Consider the following 17,175-nt stretch of genomic DNA (forward strand, 5'->3'; position numbering starts at 1 on the left):
CACAGAGAAGTCGTTTGAACTACAAAAACATAAAGAGAAGTGAGTAAAATAACAGATAGATTATTTTGCAGGGAAAACAAGTCATAGGAAAGTGCAAATAAATTGTTGTTGTTTATTTTTGAGCAAACTAGAAAAGTCTGGGGGCAGACAGACCAACCACCTTCGATACTAAAAGCGGCAATAATTCAACTAACGCCTAGACGACGACTTCTTGGACGCGAAGCCCTGACTGGTAGATCGCAGGTAGGAGATTACGTCAAGACATATCAGACAGTGGAAGGAGGTAGAGAGAGAGAGAGTAAGAGACAGGATTTTAGGATACCTTTTAAGGAATTTCTTGTTGTTTGCAGGCCGACTACAAGAACACAAATAGCGTCAGATCCGGCCTCTCTCCCTGACTGCTATCCATCACCCTAGTGTATGTAAAGGAACCAAAGGTTGTAAGGTAGGGTTCTGGGAGATTGGTCCATAGCGTCTCTGCAAAACCGATCAAGCACCTTACAGGGAAGGTTGGTGTTCAAATCAGGTAAGAGTGCTTGGTCCTCCCTGACAGAAGACTAAGCCCACGAAAAAGGATTTGCCCAGACGCTATGGAGGAATCTCAGCAGATCACTTTGCAGTATTTAGCTACAGTGTTATTAGAAATCAGGGCAGAAAATGCAGACTTAAGAAGAGATTTAACTGCAATCCAGAATAGACTACAAGCACCTAGTCCTCAAACCTGGACCTTTCATTCTGATAAAAAATCTTATTTAAAGCCACCAGTCTTTCAGCCTGCTATGCAAACCTTGTATAGTGGGAATGCTGCCCCTAACACCTCAGCCAATACTCAAATTCAGGTAGTCACTCCAGTTGCTGTACCTTTAGCACCTCCTGAGAGATTCTATGGGGATTACAATAAGTTTACAATATTTCTGAACCAATGTCAGTTACATTTCGTGGCAAAACCTACAGTATTTCCCGATGACCCTTCCAAGGTCGCTTTTATCTTGTCCTATCTAGGAGGTGATGCTGCCTTGTGGTCAGTTCCATATGTAGAAAGAAATGATCCAATTTTAAATGATTTCAGACGTTTCAAAAGGGCCATGAAGAAATTATTTGCTAAACATGTTTTCATACAAACAGCTGATCAGGAGCTATTAAATTTTAAACAGGGGTCTTCTGATCTTTTGCATTATATTTCTACCTTCAATAGGTTGGTCATTGAAGCAGAGTGGCCAGAGGAAAAACGTGTGTCACTATTTTATCGCGGTTTACGCGAAGATTTAAAAGATATGATAACACAAATTTTAGACCCACCTACAGATTGTGAAGAGTTTATAGATCTAGTAGTAAAACTTAACCACAGAATTTCAGAAAGAAAAGGAGAAAGAGGAAAAACTGATTTTAAAATGATGGTGTTCAAAGAAAGAGGGAATCTAAGAACAGAGTCTTCCCCTGCTAAGTTAGATCCAGTGGAACCTATGCAGATAGGCACAGTTAGAGGTCCTCTCACTAAGGATGAGAGAGAAAAGCGCAGGAAATTAAATCAATGTATGTACTGTGGAAAAGCCGGACATTTTATAAAAGACTGTCCAACACGACCTGTAAGACCTAAAACTAAGACTGCAGAGGTAGCAATGATGCAGCAGTCGGAAAACTAGTTAACTCGGTAGATAAAGAGGTCGATCTATCGAGTTCTCATATCACCTTAGCCTCCTTGACTCCAACTGCCTCTCATTGTCATCTCAGCATGCGTATTCTTCTTCAGTCTCAAGTAAATAAGGATAGGTCTTGGTCCATAGATGCTTTGATAGATTCTGGGGCTACTGGTAATTTCATCGATACTCAGTTATTCCAGAAATTGGGTTTACAACGGATAGTAAAAGACTCACCAGAAGTAGTTAGAGCAGTGGACGGAAAGGAACTCACCTCAGGTTTAATACTACATCATACGGAAATCCTGAAAATGACTTGTGCTGAGAAGCATGTAGAAAACATAACATTTGACATAATTGATGCTCCTCAATTTGGTTTGATCCTCGGCATCCCCTGGTTAGTGCAACATAATCCTTATATCGATTGGAATAATTGGAGTATTCTATTTAAATCTGATTATTGTCATGCCAAATGTTTTCAACAATTCCCAGGTTCTGAGTTGTTAATACAAGGTTATGACTTCCCAAAGAATTCCGGATTTTGATTGTCAGATAGATTTAGTTCCAGGGGCATCATTGCCTTGTAGCCGAATTTACGCTCTTACAGAGAAAGAAAATGAACATCTACGCAATTATCTGGACGAATACTTAGCCAATGGGTTTATTAGGCACTCCAAGTCTCCGGTCTCTTCTCCTCTTTTCTTCATTCCGAGGAAAGGGGGAGAATTGCGCTCGTGCATAGACTATCGTGCCATCAACAATGTGACTGTAAAAAATCGATATCCCTTACCTTTAATTCCAACCTTACTTGATCAAATCAAAGATGCCACCATTTATACAAAATTGGATCTGCGTGGGGCATATCATCTGGTGCGAGTCCGAGAGGGAGATGAATGAAAGACAGCATTCAGAACTAAATTCGGATTATATGAATATCAGGTTATGCCTTTCGGACTTTGCAATGCCCCAGCTGCATTCCAGTTTTTTTTATAAATGAAGTGCTAGGGGATTTCTTGGATATTTGCTGTATCGTCTACATCGATGATATTCTCATTTACTCAAAGAACAAATCTGAACATGTAAAGCAAGTGCGAGCCATTCTTCAGCAGCTTTTACAAAATTCTTTGTTTGTAAAACTTGAAAAGAGTTTATTTCATGTAACCACAGTAGATTTTTTGGGATACATCCTTAGTCCGGCTGGAATAGTAATGGACCCAAAAAAGATTCAGGCAATAATTGAATTGCCCAGTCCCTCCTCTGTGAAACAAATCCAGAGTTTTTTGGGATTTGCAAATTTTTATAGACGATTCATTAAAGACTTTTCGCAAAAGATAACTCCCATCACAAAATTGTTGCGTAAAAATATAAAATTTGAATGGACCCCAGAAACTGAATCAGCTTTTCAGGATCTGAAAAATCAATTCGTAACAGCTCCAGTTTTAAAAACATCCTGATCCTTCTCAGCCTTTTATAGTAGAAGCTGATGCCTCTCAATTTGCTATAGGGGGAATTTTGTCTCAAAAAAGTACTAATACTGGACAATTACATCCAATTGCGTACTATTCTAGAAAATTATCCCCTCCAGAACAAAATTATGCCATAGCTGACTGAGAATTATTGTCCATAAAAGCTGTATTCAAAGAATTGCCACACTACTTGCTAGGGGCTCGTCATCCTGTACCTATATACACAGACCATAGGAATTTACAGACACTCAGATCCGCTAAAGCTTTGACCCCTCGCCAGTTGCGTTGGACTCTGTTTTTCAATGATTATGATTTCATCATTACTTATCGCCCAGGAAAAGAAAACAACAAAGCCGACGCATTTTCTAGAATAGGGTTAGGTGATGATTTGAATGTTAAAAAAGAAACACTACATCCTATTATTTCTGAGGAATGCTTTCAGATAGGTCTTATCGACTCTGACGTTTTGTCTGACATTGAGAAAGTCCTAGAGAAACAAACAAAATAAGAATGGAATAAGCTTTACCCTTTGTTGCAATGGAAAGAAAATATATTGTTCATGAATGATCAAATATTTGTACCTAACGAATCTTTACAGAAAAGAGTTTTACAGATTTATCATGATTCAGTTTTATCAATCCATCCTGGGGTTACAAAAATGTACCAACTTATTAAAAGGAGGTTTTGGTGGCCGAATATGTTAACTGACATCCAGAAATATGTACAAACATGCACTGTCTGTAGTCGAAAACAATACTGTTCATAAATCTCCACATGGTTTACTTATCCCATTACCAGTTCCACCTCAGCCTTGGCATACTGTGTCCTTAGACTTCATAGTGGAGTTGCCTCGTACCACTTCAGGCTTCACCACCATTCTCACTGTTGTGGATCACTTTTCTAGATATGCTCATTTTGTTCCCTTAAAAAAACTCCCCTCAGCTTTTGATTTAGCACACATTTTTGTCACGCAAATAGTCAAACTGCATGGGATACCTTCTGTGGTACTTTCGGATAGGGGTTCACAGTTTGTGTCACATTTTTGGCAGAATCTAGGTAAATCCTTAAATATGGAAGTGCGCATGTCATCAAGCTATCATCCACAAACTGATGGGTTAACAGAACGAACGAATAAGACAATTGAACAATTTTTACGATGTTTGTTAACCACCCATGATCAGGAATGGTCGGAAATTCTATGGGCAGCTGAATTTGCTTACAACAATTCAGATCACTCCTCTATTGGTATGTCTCCTTTATTCTGTGTTCATGGTTTCCATCCAAAAGATATGTTGGGTATTGATAGAAAGGCTTCAGACACGCCAGCAGTCACAGAGTATGTAAATCATTTGGTTTCTATTCAACTAAAAGCTCAACAACACTTGGTTCTCGCAAAAGAAACACAAAAGAAATTTGCTGACAAACATCGTTCTGAGCAACCAATCTATTCAGGAGGTGACAATGTTTGGTTAGCCACTAAAAACCTAAAATTGAAAAGTCATAAAGCTTTTCGTCCTCGATTCATAGGATCTTTTACCATAGAAAAAGTCATTAATCCAGTCAGTATGAAATTGAAATTACCAAGTTCGTATCGAATCCACCCAGTATTTCATGTCTCGCTGCTTAAGCTATGTAATCCTGAAACCCGAAAACTGACCCATCCTCCAGAGATCGAGATAGATGGTCAACCAGAGTATGAGGTAAAAGCTGTTCTAGATTCCAAAAGAGTGAAAGGGAAGTTATTCTATTTGGTAGATTGGAAAGGTTACGGTCCAGAAGACCGTTCATGGGAACCTCTTGAAAATTTACGAAAATCTCCCAAAATATTGAAAACCTTTCATAACAAATTTCCAGGAAAACCAAGGCCAGTTCCGACAGTTTTAGGGGGGATTCTAAGGGGAGGGTACTGTCATGAAACCACCTTTTCACAATTCCCTTTGCTCATTGCGTAGTTCCTCTTTCCTTGTTAGAAGTATAGTACCTTTCAAAGAAACCCACCCCTGTCCTGTGCAACCAGCACTCCAGTGACCTAGAAACAAAAGGTTAATATTAATGCATGTAGTGTTGGTATTTCCACTTATTAGACTAATGTAATACTGTATGGAGCACTGTATGGAGCTAAGGGTTCGGGAAATAATGCTCAGTAGAATGTTTTGGTAGCGGATCCTGAAAGTTTGGTGCAACAGGAAAAAAGACGCGCTTTTAAAAAAGACACGCATTTGCTCGCGCGCTGTGTGATGATTAACACAGTGAAGGTACAGCGCTACTCTCACGGAGCTTAGAACGGCTCAGGGCATGGCACGTTGCCTTCCAGAACGTCCCGGGGTGTGGCAGGTCTATAAAAGCCACACCCGGGATTCTGGAAGCTGCTTAGTCTACAAGGCTCAAGACTATTCAGAGACATTGCGTCTGGAGGAAAACATCGGAAGACTTCTTGCAAACAACGCTGAAGGTTCCGATTCCTAGAAATCTTCAGGCTATCATCTGCTGGACAGAGAAATGAAGAGCTAAGTACCTCAATTAAGAAAGGCGCCCAACGCTAGCTTTAAGAACAATTTTTGGACAATTTTTGGGTAAAAGAACTCGGACTCCTAAATATTTCAGAGATCTGTTTCATGTTTAAGATTGTAACGCATGTAATGTAAAAAAGATGCTAAGCCTAATGTTTTAAGGAAAAGGTTTTGGAAGTGAATTTAACTCTAGAACTTCCACAGAGAAGTCGTTTGAACTACAAGAACATAAAGAGAAGTGAGTAAAATAACAGATAGATTATTTTGCAGGGAAAACAAGTCATAGGAAAGTGCAAATAAATTGTTGTTGTTTATTTTTGAGCAAACTAGAAAAGTCTGGGGGCAGACAGACCAACCACCTTCGATACTAAAAGCGGCAATAATTCAACTAACGCCTAGACGACGACTTCTTGGACGCGAAGCCCTGACTGGTAGATCGCAGGTAGGAGATTACGTCAAGACATATCAGACAGTGGAAGGAGGTAGAGAGAGAGAGAGTAAGAGACAGGATTTTAGGATACCTTTTAAGGAATTTCTTGTTGTTTGCAGGCCGACTACAAGAACACAAATAGCGTCAGATCCGGCCTCTCTCCCTGACTGCTATCCATCACCCTAGTGTATGTAAAGGAACCAAAGGTTGTAAGGTAGGGTTCTGGGAGATTGGTCCATAGCGTCTCTGCAAAACCGATCAAGCACCTTACAGGGAAGGTTGGTGTTCAAATCAGGTAAGAGTGCTTGGTCCTCCCTGACAGAAGACTAAGCCCACGAAAAAGGATTTGCCCAGACGCTATGGAGGAATCTCAGCAGATCACTTTGCAGTATTTAGCTACAGTGTTATTAGAAATCAGGGCAGAAAATGCAGACTTAAGAAGAGATTTAACTGCAATCCAGAATAGACTACAAGCACCTAGTCCTCAAACCTGGACCTTTCATTCTGATAAAAAATCTTATTTAAAGCCACCAGTCTTTCAGCCTGCTATGCAAACCTTGTATAGTGGGAATGCTGCCCCTAACACCTCAGCCAATACTCAAATTCAGGTAGTCACTCCAGTTGCGGTACCTTTAGTACCTCCTGAGAGATTCTATGGGGATTACAATAAGTTTACAATATTTCTGAACCAATGTCAGTTACATTTCGTGGCAAAACCTACAGTATTTCCCGATGACCCTTCCAAGGTCGCTTTTATCTTGTCCTATCTAGGAGGTGATGCTGCCTTGTGGTCAGTTCCATATGTAGAAAGAAATGATCCAATTTTAAATGATTTCAGACGTTTCAAAAGGGCCATGAAGAAATTATTTGCTAAACATGTTTTCGTACAAACAGCTGATCAGGAGCTATTACATTTTAAACAGGGGTCTTCTGATCTTTTGCATTATATTTCTACCTTCAATAGGTTGGTCATTAAAGCAGAGTGGCCAGAGGAAAAACGTGTGTCACTATTTTATTGCGGTTTACGCGAAGATTTAAAAGATATGATAACACAAATTTTAGACCCACCTACAGATTGTGAAGAGTTTATAGATCTAGTAGTAAAACTTAACCACAGAATTTCAGAAAGAAAAGGAGAAAGAGGAAAAACTGATTTTAAAATGATGGTGTTCAAAGAAAGAGGGAATCTAAGAACAGAGTCTTCCCCTGCTAAGTTAGATCCAGTGGAACCTATGCAGATAGGCACAGTTAGAGGTCCTCTCACTAAGGATGAGAGATAAAAGCGCAGGAAATTAAATCAATGTATGTACTGTGGAAAAGCCGGACATTTTATAAAAGACTGTCCAACACGACCTGTAAGACCTAAAACTAAGACTGCAGAGGTAGCAATGATGCAGCAGTCGGAAAACTAGTTAACTCGGTAGATAAAGAGGTCGATCTATCGAGTTCTCATATCACCTTGGCCTCCTTGACTCCAACTGCCTCTCATTGTCATCTCAGCATGCGTATTCTTCTTCAGTCTCAAGTAAATAAGGATAGGTCTTGGTCCATAGATGCTTTGATAGATTCTGGGGCTACTGGTAATTTCATCGATACTCAGTTATTCCAGAAATTGGGTTTACAACGGATAGTAAAAGACTCACCAGAAGTAGTTAGAGCAGTGGACGGAAAGGAACTCACCTCAGGTTTAATACTACATCATACGGAAATCCTGAAAATGACTTGTGCTGAGAAGCATGTAGAAAACATAACATTTGACATAATTGATGCTCCTCAATTTGGTTTGATCCTCGGCATCCCCTGGTTAGTGCAGCATAATCCTTATATCGATTGGAATAATTGGAGTATTCTATTTAAATTTTATTGTCATACAAATGTTTTCAACAATTCCCAGGTTCTGAGTTGTTAATACAAGGTTATGACTTCCCAAAGAATTCCAGATTTTGATTGTCAGATAGATTTAGTTCCAGGGGCATCATTGCCTTGTAGCCGAATTTACGCTCTTACAGAGAAAGAAAATGAACATCTACGCAATTATCTGGACGAATACTTAGCCAATGGGTTTATTAGGCACTCCAAGTCTCCGGTCTCTTCTCCTCTTTTCTTCATTCCGAAGAAAGGGGGAGAATTGCGCTCGTGCATAGACTATCGTGCCATCAACAATGTGACTGTAAAAAATCGATATCCCTTACCTTTAATTCCAACCTTACTTGATCAAATCAAAGATGCCACCATTTATACAAAACTGGATCTGCGTGGGGCATATCATCTGGTGCGAGTCCGAGAGGGAGATGAATGGAAGACAGCATTCAGAACTAAATTTGGATTATATGAATATCAGGTTATGCCTTTCGGACTTTGCAATGCCCCAGCTGCATTCCAGTTTTTTATAAATGAAGTGCTAAGGGATTTCTTGGATATTTGCTGTATCGTCTACATCGATGATATTCTCATTTACTCAAAGAACAAATCTGAACATGTAAAGCAAGTGCGAGCCATTCTTCAGCAGCTTTTACAAAATTCTTTGTTTGTAAAACTTGAAAAGAGTTTATTTCATGTAACCACAGTAGATTTTTTGGGATACATCCTTAGTCCGGCTGGAATAGTAATGGACCCAAAAAAGATTCAGGCAATAATTGAATGGCCAAGTCCCTCCTCTGTGAAACAAATCCAGAGTTTTTTGGGATTTGCAAATTTTTATAGACGATTCATTAAAGACTTTTCGCAAAAGATAACTCCCATCACAAAATTGTTGCGTAAAAATACAAAATTTGAATGGACCCCAGAAACTGAATCAGCTTTTCAGGATCTAAAAAATCAATTCGTAACAGCTCCAGTTTTAAAAACATCCTGATCCTTCCCAGCCTTTTATAGTAGAAGCTGATGCCTCTCAATTTGCTATAGGGGGAATTATGTCTCAAAAAAGTACTAATACTGGACAATTACATCCAATTGCGTACTATTCTAGAAAATTATCCCCTCCAGAACAAAATTATGCCATAGCTGACTGAGAATTATTGTCCATAAAAGCTGTATTCAAAGAATTGCCACACTACTTGCTAGGGGCTCGTCATCCTGTACCTATATACACAGACCATAGGAATTTACAGGCACTCAGATCCGCTAAAGCTTTGACCCCTCGCCAGTTGCGTTGGACTCTGTTTTTCAATGATTATGATTTCATCATTACTTATCGCCCAGGAAAAGAAAACAACAAAGCCGACGCATTTTCTAGAATAGGGTTAAGTGATGATTTGAATGTTAAAAAAGAAACACTACATCCTATTATTTCTGAGGAATGCTTTCAGATAGGTCTTATCGACTCTGACGTTTTGTCTGACATTGAGAAAGTCCTAGAGAAACAAACAAAATAAGAATGGAATAAGCTTTACCCTTTGTTGCAATGGAAAGAAAATATATTGTTCATGAATGATCAAATATTTGTACCTAACGAATCTTTACAGAAAAGAGTTTTACAGATTTATCATGATTCAGTTTTATCAATCCATCCTGGGGTTACAAAAATGTACCAACTTATTAAAAGGAGGTTTTGGTGGCCGAATATGTTAACTGACATCCAGAAATATGTACAAACATGCACTGTCTGTAGTCGAAACAATACTGTTCATAAATCTCCACATGGTTTACTTATCCCATTACCAGTTCCACCTCAGCCTTGGCATACTGTGTCCTTAGACTTCATAGTGGAGTTGCCTCGTACCACTTCAGGCTTCACCACCATTCTCACTGTTGTGGATCACTTTTCTAGATATGCTCATTTTGTTCCCTTAAAAAAACTCCCCTCAGCTTTTGATTTAGCACACATTTTTGTCACGCAAATAGTCAAACTGCATGGGATACCTTCTGTGGTACTTTCGGATAGGGGTTCACAGTTTGTGTCACATTTTTGGCAGAATCTAGGTAAATCCTTAAATATGGAAGTGCGCATGTCATCAAGCTATCATCCACAAACTGATGGGTTAACAGAACGAACGAATAAGACAATTGAACAATTTTTACGATGTTTGTTAACCACCCATGATCAGGAATGGTCGGAAATTCTATGGGCAGCTGAATTTGCTTACAACAATTCAGATCACTCCTCTATTGGTATGTCTCCTTTATTCTGTGTTCATGGTTTCCATCCAAAAGATATGTTGGGTATTGATAGAAAGGCTTCAGACACGCCAGCAGTCACAGAGTATGTAAATCATTTGGTTTCTATTCAACTAAAAGCTCAACAACACTTGGTTCTCGCAAAAGAAACACAAAAGAAATTTGCTGACAAACATCGTTCTGAGCAACCAATCTATTCAGGAGGTGACAATGTTTGGTTAGCCACTAAAAACCTAAAATTGAAAAGTCATAAAGCTTTTCGTCCTCGATTCATAGGATCTTTTACCATAGAAAAAGTCATTAATCCAGTCAGTATGAAATTGAAATTACCAAGTTCGTATCGAATCCACCCAGTATTTCATGTCTCGCTGCTTAAGCTATGTAATCCTGAAACCCGAAAACTGACCCATCCTCCAGAGATCGAGATAGATGGTCAACCAGAGTATGAGGTAAAAGCTGTTCTAGATTCCAAAAGAGTGAAAGGGAAGTTATTCTATTTGGTAGATTGGAAAGGTTACGGTCCAGAAGACCGTTCATGGGAACCTCTTGAAAATTTACGAAAATCTCCCAAAATATTGAAAACCTTTCATAACAAATTTCCAGGAAAACCAAGGCCAGTTCCGACAGTTTTAGGGGGGATTCTAAGGGGAGGGTACTGTCATGAAACCACCTTTTCACAATTCCCTTTGCTCATTGCGTAGTTCCTCTTTCCTTGTTAGAAGTATAGTACCTTTCAAAGAAACCCACCCCTGTCCTGTGCAACCAGCACTCCAGTGACCTAGAAACAAAAGGTTAATATTAATGCATGTAGTGTTGGTATTTCCACTTATTAGACTAATGTAATACTGTATGGAGCACTGTATGGAGCTAAGGGTTCGGGAAATAATGCTCAGTAGAATGTTTTGGTAGCGTATCCTGAAAGTTTGGTGCAACAGGAAAAAAGACGCGCTTTTAAAAAAGACACGCATTTGCTCGCGCGCTGTGTGATGATTAACACAGTGAAGGTACAGCGCTCCTCTCACGGAGCTTAGAACGGCTCAGGGCATGGCACGTTGCCTTCCAGAACGTCCCGGGGTGTGGCAGGTCTGTAAAAGCCACACCCGGGATTCTGGAAGCTGCTTAGTCTACAAGGCTCAAGACTCTTCAGAGACATTGCGTCTGAAGGAAAACATCGGAAGACTTCTTGCAAACAACGCTGAAGGTTCCGATTCCTAGAAATCTTCAGGCTATCATCTGCTGGACAGAGAAATGAAGAGCTAAGTACCTCAATTAAGAAAGGCGCCCAACGCTAGCTTTAAGAACAATTTTTGGACAATTTTTTGGTAAAAGAACTTGGACTCCTAAATATTTCAGAGATCTGTTTCATGTTTAAGATTGTAACGCATGTAATGTAAAAAAGATGCTAAGCCTAATGTTTTAAGGAAAAGGTTTTGGAAGTGAATTTACCTCTAGAACTGCCACAGAGAAGTCGTTTGAACTACAAGAACATAAAGAGAAGTGAGTAAAATAACAGATAGATTATTTTGCAGGGAAAACAAGTCATAGGAAAGTGCAAATAAATTGTTGTTGTTTATTTTTGAGTAAACTAGAAAAGTCTGGGGGCAGACAGACCAACCACCTTCGATACTAAAAGCGGCAATAATTCAACTAACGCCTAGACGACGACTTCTTGGACGCGAAGCCCTGACTGGTAGATCGCAGGTAGGAGATTACGTCAAGACATATCAGACAGTGGAAGGAGGTAGAGAGAGAGAGAGTAAGAGACAGGATTTTAGGATACCTTTTAAGGAATTTCTTGTTGTTTGCAGGCCGACTACAAGAACACAAATAGCGTCAGATCCGGCCTCTCTCCCTGACTGCTATCCATCACCCTAGTGTATGTAAAGGAACCAAAGGTTGTAAGGTAGGGTTCTGGGAGATTGGTCCATAGCGTCTCTGCAAAACCGATCAAGCACCTTACAGGTAAGGTTGGTGTTCAACTCAGGTAAGAGTGCTTGGTCCTCCCTGACAGAAGACTAAGCCCACGAAAAAGGATTTTCCCAGACGCTATGGAGGAATCTCAGCAGATCACTTTGCAGTATTTAGCTACAGTGTTATTAGAAATCAGGGCAGAAAATGCAGACTTAAGAAGAGATTTAACTGCAATCCAGAATAGACTACAAGCACCTAGTCCTCAAACCTGGACCTTTCATTCTGATAAAAAATCTTATTTAAAGCCACCAGTCTTTCAGCCTGCTATGCAAACCTTGTATAGTGGGAATGCTGCCCCTAACACCTCAGCCAATACTCAAATTCAGGTAGTCACTCCAGTTGCGGTACCTTTAGTACCTCCTGAGAGATTCTATGGGGATTACAATAAGTTTACAATATTTCTGAACCAATGTCAGTTACATTTCGTGGCAAAACCTACAGTATTTCCCGATGACCCTTCCAAGGTCGCTTTTATCTTGTCCTATCTAGGAGGTGATGCTGCCTTGTGGTCAGTTCCATATGTAGAAAGAAATGATCCAATTTTAAATGATTTCAGACGTTTCAAAAGGGCCATGAAGAAATTATTTGCTAAACATGTTTTCGTACAAACAGCTGATCAGGAGCTATTACATTTTAAACAGGGGTCTTCTGATCTTTTGCATTATATTTCTACCTTCAATAGGTTGGTCATTAAAGCAGAGTGGCCAGAGGAAAAACGTGTGTCACTATTTTATTGCGGTTTACGCGAAGATTTAAAAGATATGATAACACAAATTTTAGACCCACCTACAGATAGTGAAGAGTTTATAGATCTAGTAGTAAAACTTAACCACAGAATTTCAGAAAGAAAAGGAGAAAGAGGAAAAACTGATTTTAAAATGATGGTGTTCAAAGAAAGAGGGAATCTAAGAACAGAGTCTTCCCCTGCTAAGTTAGATCCAGTGGAACCTATGCAGATAGGCACAGTTAGAGGTCCTCTCACTAAGGATGAGAGAGAAAAGCGCAGGAAATTAAATCAATGTATGTACTGTGGAAAAGCCGGACATTTTATAAAAGACTGTCCAACACGACCTGTAAGACCTAAAACTAAGACTGCAGAGGTAGCAATGATGCAGCAGTCGGAAAACTAGTTAACTCGGTAGATAAAGAGGTCGATCTATCGAGTTCTCATATCACCTTGGCCTCCTTGACTCCAACTGCCTCTCATTGTCATCTCAGCATGCGTATTCTTCTTCAGTCTCAAGTAAATAAGGATAGGTCTTGGTCCATAGATGCTTTGATAGATTCTGGGGCTACTGGTAATTTCATCGATACTCAGTTATTCCAGAAATTGGGTTTACAACGGATAGTAAAAGACTCACCAGAAGTAGTTAGAGCAGTGGACGGAAAGGAACTCACCTCAGGTTTAATACTACATCATACGGAAATCCTGAAAATGACTTGTGCTGAGAAGCATGTAGAAAACATAACATTTGACATAATTGATGCTCCTCAATTTGGTTTGATCCTCGGCATCCCCTGGTTAGTGCAGCATAATCCTTATATCGATTGGAATAATTGGAGTATTCTATTTAAATCTGATTATTGTCATGCAAATGTTTTCAACAATTCCCAGGTTCTGAGTTGTTAATACAAGGTTATGACTTCCCAAAGAATTCCAGATTTTGATTGTCAGATAGATTTAGTTCCAGGGGCATCATTGCCTTGTAGCCGAATTTACGCTCTTACAGAGAAAGAAAATGAACATCTACGCAATTATCTGGACGAATACTTAGCCAATGGGTTTATTAGGCACTCCAAGTCTCCGGTCTCTTCTCCTCTTTTCTTCATTCCGAAGAAAGGGGGAGAATTGCGCTCGTGCATAGACTATCGTGCCATCAACAATGTGACTGTAAAAAATCGATATCCCTTACCTTTAATTCCAACTTTACTTGATCAAATCAAAGATGCCACCATTTATACAAAACTGGATCTGCGTGGGGCATATCATCTGGTGCGAGTCCGAGAGGGAGATGAATGGAAGACAGCATTCAGAACTAAATTTGGATTATATGAATATCAGGTTATGCCTTTCGGACTTTGCAATGCCCCAGCTGCATTCCAGTTTTTTATAAATGAAGTGCTAAGGGATTTCTTGGATATTTGCTGTATCGTCTACATCGATGATATTCTCATTTACTCAAAGAACAAATCTGAACATGTAAAGCAAGTGCGAGCCATTCTTCAGCAGCTTATACAAAATTCTTTGTTTGTAAAACTTGAAAAGAGTTTATTTCATGTAACCACAGTAGATTTTTTGGGATACATCCTTAGTCCGGCTGGAATAGTAATGGACCCAAAAAAGATTCAGGCAATAATTGAATGGCCCAGTCCCTCCTCTGTGAAACAAATCCAGAGTTTTTTGGGATTTGCAAATTTTTATAGACGATTCATTAAAGACTTTTCGCAAAAGATAACTCCCATCACAAAATTGTTGCGTAAAAATACAAAATTTGAATGGACCCCAGAAACTGAATCAGCTTTTCAGGATCTGAAAAATCAATTGGTAACAGCTCCAGTTTTAAAAACATCCTGATCCTTCTCAGCCTTTTATAGTAGAAGCTGATTCCTCTCAATTTGCTATAGGGGGAATTTTGTCTCAAAAAAGTACTAATACTGGACAATTACATCCAATTGCGTACTATTCTAGAAAATTATCCCCTCCAGAACAAAATTATGCCATAGCTGACTGAGAATTATTGTCCATAAAAGCTGTATTCAAAGAATTGCCACACTACTTGCTAGGGGCTCGTCATCGTGTACCTATATACACAGACCATAGGAATTTACAGACACTCAGATCCGCTAAAGCTTTGACCCCTCGCCAGTTGCGTTGGACTCTGTTTTTCAATGATTATGATTTCATCATTACTTATCGCCCAGGAAAAGAAAACAACAAAGCCGACGCATTTTCTAGAATAGGGTTAAGTGATGATTTGAATGTTAAAAAAGAAACACTACATCCTATTATTTCTGAGGAATGCTTTCAGATAGGTCTTATCGACTCTGACGTTTTGTCTGACATTGAGAAAGTCCTAGAGAAACAAACAAAATAAGAATGGAATAAGCTTTACCCTTTGTTGCAATGGAAAGAAAATATATTGTTCATGAATGATCAAATATTTGTACCTAACGAATCTTTACAGAAAAGAGTTTTACAGATTTATCATGATTCAGTTTTATCAATCCATCCTGGGGTTACAAAAATGTACCAACTTATTAAAATGAGGTTTTGGTGGCCGAATATGTTAACTGACATCCAGAAATATGTACAAACATGCACTGTCTGTAGTCGAAACAATACTGTTCATAAATCTCCACATGGTTTACTTATGCCATTACCAGTTCCACCTCAGCCTTGGCATACTGTGTCCTTAGACTTCATAGTGGAGTTGCCTCGTACCACTTCAGGCTTCACCACCATTCTCACTGTTGTGGATCACTTTTCTAGATATGCTCATTTTGTTCCCTTAAAAAAACTCCCCTCAGCTTTTGATTTAGCACACATTTTTGTCACGCAAATAGTCAAACTGCATGGGATACCTTCTGTGGTACTTTCGGATAGGGGTTCACAGTTTGTGTCACATTTTTGGCAGAATCTAGGTAAATCCTTAAATATGGAAGTGCGCATGTCATCAAGCTATCATCCACAAACTGATGGGTTAACAGAACGAACGAATCAGACAATTGAACAATTTTTACGATGTTTGTTAACCACCCATGATCAGGAATGGTCGGAAATTCTATGGGCAGCTGAATTTGCTTACAACAATTCAGATCACTCCTCTATTGGTATGTCTCCTTTATTCTGTGTTCATGGTTTCCATCCAAAAGATATGTTGGGTATTGATAGAAAGGCTTCAGACACGCCAGCAGTCACAGAGTATGTAAATCATTTGGTTTTTATTCAACTAAAAGCTCAACAACACTTGGTTCTCGCAAAAGAAACACAAAAGAAATTTGCTGACAAACATCGTTCTGAGCAACCAATCTATTCAGGAGGTGACAATGTTTGGTTAGCCACTAAAAACCTAAAATTGAAAAGTCATAAAGCTTTTCGTCCTCGATTCATAGGATCTTTTACCATAGAAAAAGTCATTAATCCAGTCAGTATGAAATTGAAATTACCAAGTTCGTATCGAATCCACCCAGTATTTCATGTCTCGCTGCTTAAGCTATGTAATCCTGAAACCCGAAAACTGACCCATCCTCCAGAGATCGAGATAGATGGTCAACCAGAGTATGAGGTAAAAGCTGTTCTAGATTCCAAAAGAGTGAAAGGGAAGTTATTCTATTTGGTAGATTGGAAAGGTTACGGTCCAGAAGACCGTTCATGGGAACCTCTTGAAAATTTACGAAAATCTCCCAAAATATTGAAAACCTTTCATAACAAATTTCCAGGAAAACCAAGGCCAGTTCCGACAGTTTTAGGGGGGATTCTAAGGGGAGGGTACTGTCATGAAACCACCTTTTCACAATTCCCTTTGCTCATTGCGTAGTTCCTCTTTCCTTGTTAGAAGTATAGTACCTTTCAAAGAAACCCACCCCTGTCCTGTGCAACCAGCACTCCAGTGACCTAGAAACAAAAGGTTAATATTAATGCATGTAGTGTTGGTATTTCCACTTATTAGACTAATGTAATACTGTATGGAGCACTGTATGGAGCTAAGGGTTCGGGAAATAATGCTCAGTAGAATGTTTTGGTAGCGTATCCTGAAAGTTTGGTGCAACAGGAAAAAAGACGCGCTTTTAAAAAAGACACGCATTTGCTCGCGCGCTGTGTGATGATTAACACAGTGAAGGTACAGCGCTCCTCTCACGGAGCTTAGAACGGCTCAGGGCATGGCACGTTGCCTTCCAGAACGTCCCGGGGTGTGGCAGGTCTATAAAAGCCACACCCGGGATTCTGGAAGCTGCTTAGTCTACAAGGCTCAAGATTTTTCAGAGACATTGCGTCTGGAGGAAAACATCGGAAGACTTCTTGCAAACAACGCTGAAGGTTCCGA

This window comes from Lissotriton vulgaris, chromosome 3_1 (genome assembly GCF_964263255.1).
Source record: "Lissotriton vulgaris chromosome 3_1, aLisVul1.2, whole genome shotgun sequence".
Classification (NCBI taxonomy): domain Eukaryota; kingdom Metazoa; phylum Chordata; class Amphibia; order Caudata; family Salamandridae; genus Lissotriton; species Lissotriton vulgaris.